This window comes from Bos indicus, chromosome 17 (genome assembly GCF_029378745.1).
Source record: "Bos indicus isolate NIAB-ARS_2022 breed Sahiwal x Tharparkar chromosome 17, NIAB-ARS_B.indTharparkar_mat_pri_1.0, whole genome shotgun sequence".
Lineage (NCBI taxonomy): Eukaryota > Metazoa > Chordata > Mammalia > Artiodactyla > Bovidae > Bos > Bos indicus.
Window position 1 is genome coordinate 13,899,724 of NC_091776.1, and position 4,615 is coordinate 13,904,338.

The 4,615-nt window shown below is 41.3% G+C and overlaps 1 non-coding gene across 1 annotated transcript; it reads right to left on the reverse strand.

Annotated features, from left to right (window-relative positions):
• Positions 1 to 636: 636 nt before the first annotated feature.
• Positions 637 to 709, reverse strand: TRNAG-UCC (transfer RNA glycine (anticodon UCC)). Its single transcript has one exon. It is a non-coding gene; the product is annotated as a tRNA-Gly (tRNA).
• Positions 710 to 4,615: the final 3,906 nt, after the last annotated feature.

The following is a 4,615-nucleotide window of genomic DNA, read 5'->3' on the forward strand; positions in this document are numbered from 1 at the left end:
GGAAGGGTAACTTTTTTAAAGTTTGCTTCTTTAAGCTATGAGAAATCATAGAGGAAACGGAAAGTTCATATTCTCAAAGAAGTTTTAGTTCTCACTTCAGCAATTGCAAGAGAAATCTATTTTGGTTATATATAGATGAAATGGTTATAATTGGTCCTTCCTAGGTTTAAAGCAGGTCATTTCCTCCCTTCATCAGCTAGGTTCGTTAAGTGTTTATAGAAGTAACAATTTGTACAGGGATGAATTTGAAAAATGATCGTTAAATCCGTTAGGATGCCCCAGGTTGATGTGTGGGTGGTTAAAAGGGATGAAGGAGGTGAATGGGAAGATGGAGGAAGGGAGGAGAGAAGAGATAATATTTTAAGGCATTTTTACCGTCACACAAATGACATTGTGTAAATAGTAAATGAATTTTAAAGAAAAAAAAAAAACCAGATCCTCCTAAAAAAAAGGGTAAGAGTTCTATAATGCTGAAAAGCAATGTTTGTGGGTGAAAAACACGAGTGATGACAGAGGATGGGAAATTCTTCCAGCAAGCTATAGCTTGTGAAAGTTTGAAATGCTCTCATCTGAATGGCCGATTTTTTTTTTTTTTTTAATCTTTCTGAACTGCACTTAGCACCAGCCGGATCTTAGTTCCCTGACCAGGGATTGAACCTGCGTCCCCTGCAGTGGAAGTGCAGAGTCTTAACCACTGGACCACTAGGGAGGTCCCTGAGTGGTCTATTGTGTGAAGATCATGTGTGAACATTTCAGCTTTTCTGTGTATGAGAAACTTCAGCTTGATGCGTGTGCTCATTTGCTCAGGTGTGTACAACTCTTTGCGATCCCATGGACTGTAGCCTGCTAGGCTCCACTGTCCATGGAATTTTCCAGGCAAGAATACTAGTGTGGGTTACTATGCCCTCCCCTAGGGGATCTTCCCAACCCAGGGACTGAATCTGCCTCTCCTGAATCTCCTGCATTGGCAGGCTGATTCTTTGCCTTTTTGCCACCTGGGAAGCGCAGATTGATACCATTAAGAATGAAAAAAAGGATTGTTTTGTCGAAAGATTGTCTTTGATTCATCATGCTCAGAATATTCCAGTGTTCTTGCCTGGAGAATCCCAGGGACGGCAGAGCCTGGTGGGCTGCCGTCTATGGGGTCGCACAGAGTCGGACACGACTGAAGTGACTTAGCAGCAGCAGCAGCAGCAGCTCAGAATATGGTAGATGAAGCAATGAACTTTTCGAAGATGTTGGCTTTATCTTTGTTTTGTCATTGTGGATAGATAAATGATCCATAAAGCAAAACATTCCACATAAAGTCATTTGTTTTTCACTTTGACTTGAACTCCTTAACTGTATCACAGCTCTACGTGGACATTTTCATCTAGAACAACATGCTTCGTGAGCTCAGTGGCCTCATTTGAAATATCTTCTTGTTTGTTTCTATTTGTGTTTGTTATCTTTCTGGTTGCTTGTATCTTGTTCAATTCAGTTTATAGCAATGAGGACAGTGACCCAGATTTTATTTCCTTTAGCAGAATTCTTCTTTATTCTTTGATAAACAGTCATTCATATCTCATGGGAAATTTTGACATAGAGAGACAGGACCACTTTTTGTTTAAACTATGAAAGAAGGAAGACTTTCTTTGGTAAAGCATTCATTTACTCAACAACTGTTTAGCTAATAACTATGCTATGCTAAGTATTGTGCGTGTCAGTGGATAGACACGTGTGAGCAAATTGGCAACATTCTGCCCACTGAGATGGATGTCAAACTGACACAGAACATTTATAATGATAAATGCTAATAATGGTCACAAACTTGGGAAAGATCTAGAAATTAAGAGAATGGGACCAAATTGGGGAGTTAGGCAAGGTCATCCTAAAATTTAATCTGATAACTGATGATTAGGCAAAGTTGGAGCTACCCCACGCCCGAGGTCAGGGGCGGCAGCCGAGAGGAGCAACCCCAGGTCCAAGGTCAGGAGGGGTGGCCGTGAGGAGATACCCCTTGTCCAAGGTAAGGAACAGCAGCTGTGCTTTGCTGAAGCAGCCATGAAGAGATACCCAACGTCCAAGGTAAGAGAAACCCAAGACGGTAAGTGTTGCAAGACGGCATCAGAGAGCAGACACACTGAAACCATAATCACAGAAAACTAGTCAGTCTAACCACATGGACCACAGTCTTGTCATACTCAATGAAACTAAGCCATGCTGTGTGGGGCCACCCAAGATGGGCGGGTCATGGTGGAGAGGTCTGACAGAATGTGGTCCACTGGAGAAGGGAATGGCAAACCACTTCAGTATTCTTGCCTTGAAAGCCCTATGAACAGTATGAAAAGACAAAATGATAGGATACTGAAAGAAGAACTCCCCAGGTCCGTAGGTGCCCAATATGTTGCTGGAAATCAGTGGAGAAATAACTCCAGAAAGAATGAAGGGATGGAGCCAAAGCAAAAACAATACCCAGTTGTGGATGTGACTGGTGATAGAAGCAATGTCTGATGCTGTAAAGAGCAATATTGCATAGGAACCTGGAATGTCAGATCCATGAATCAAGGCAAATTGGAAGTGGTCAAACAAGAGATGGCAAGAGTGAATGTAGACATTCTAGGAATCAACGAACTAAAATGGACTGCAATGGGTGAATTTAACTCAGATGACCATTATATCTACTACTGTGGGCAGGAATCCCTCAGAAGAAATGGAGTAGCCATCATGGTCAACAGAAGAGTCCGAAATGCAGTACTTGGATGCAATCTCAAAAATGACAGAATGATCTCTGTTCGTCTCCAAGGCAAACCATTCAATATCACAGTAATCCAAGTCTATGCCCCCAACCAGTAATGCTGAAGAGGCTGAAGTTGAATGGTTCTATGAAGACCTACAAGACCTTTTAGAACTAACACCCAAAAAAGATGTCCTTTTCATTATAGGGGACCAGAATGCAAAAGTAGGAAGTCAAGAAACACTTGGGGTAACAGGCAAATTTGGCCTTTGAATACAGAATGAAACAGGGCAAAGGCTAAAAGAGTTTTGCCAAGAGAACGCATTGGTCATAGCAAACACCCTCTTCCAACAACACAAGAGAAGACTCTACACATGGACATCACCAGATGGTCAACACTGAAATCAGATTGATTATATTCTTTGCAGCCAAAGATGGAGAAGCTCTATACACTCAGCAAAAACAAGACCAGGAGCTGACTGTGGCTCAGATCATGAACTCCTTATTGCCAAATTCAGGCTTAAATTGAAGAAAGTAGGGAAAACCACTAGACCATTCAGGTATGACCTAAATCAAATCCCTTATGAAGTGAGAAATAGATTTAAGGGACTAGATCTGATAGATAGAGTGCCTGATGGACTATGGATAGAGGTTTGTGATATTGTACAGGAGACACAGAGCAAGACCATCCTCAAGAAAAAGACATGCAAAAAAGCAAAATGGCTGTCTGGAGAGGCCTTACAAATAGCTGTGAGCCACTATGGAGAACGGTGTGGAGATTCCTTAAAAAACTGGAAATAGAACTGCCTTATGATCCAGCAATCCCACTGCTGGGCATACACACTGAGGAAACCAGAAGGGAAAGAAACACGTGTACCCCAATGTTCATCGCAGCACTGTTTATAATAGCCAGGACATGGAAGCAACCTAGATGTCCATCAGCAGATGAATGGATAAGAAAGCAGTGGTACATATACACAATGGAGTATTACTCAGCCATTAAAAAGAATACATTTGAATCAGTTCTAATGAGGTGGATGAAACTGGAGCCTATTATACAGAGTGAAGTAAGCCAGAAGGAAAAACACCAATACAGTATACTAACACATATATATGGAATTTAGAAAGATGGTAACAATAACTCTGTGTACAAGACAGCAAAAGAGACACTGATGTATAGAACAGTCTTATGGACTCTGTGGGAGAGGGAGAGGGTGGGAAGATTTGGGAGAATGGCATTGAAACATGTAAAATATCACGTATGAAACGAGATGCCAGTCCAGGTTCGATGCACAATCCTGGATGCTTGGGGCTGGTGCACTGGGATGACCCAGAGGGATAGTATGGGGAGGGAGGAGGGAGGAGGGTTCAGGATGGGGAACACATGTATACCTGTGGCGGATTCATTTTGATATTTGGCAAAACTAATACAATTATGTAAAGTTTAAAAATAAAATAAAATTAAAAAAAAAAAAGCAAAGGAGAAAAGGAAAGATATAAGCATATGAATGCAGAGTTCCAAAGAATAGCAAGAAGAGATAAAAAAGCCTTCCTCAGCAATCAGTGCAAAGAAATAGAGGAAAACAACAGAATGGGAAAGACCAGAGATCTCTTCAAGAAAATCAGAGATACCAAAGGAACATTTCTTGCAAAGATGGGCTCAATAAAGGACAGAAATGGTATGGACCTAACAGAAGCAGAAGATATTAAGAAGAGGTGGCAAGAATACACAGAAGAACTGTACAAAAAGATCTTCATGACTAAGATAATCATAATAGTGTGATCACTCACCTAGAGCCAGAGATCCTGGAATGTGAAGTCAAGTGGGCCTTAGGAAGCATCACTATGAACAAAGCTAGTGGAGGTGATGGAATTCCAGTTGAGCTATTTCAAATCCTA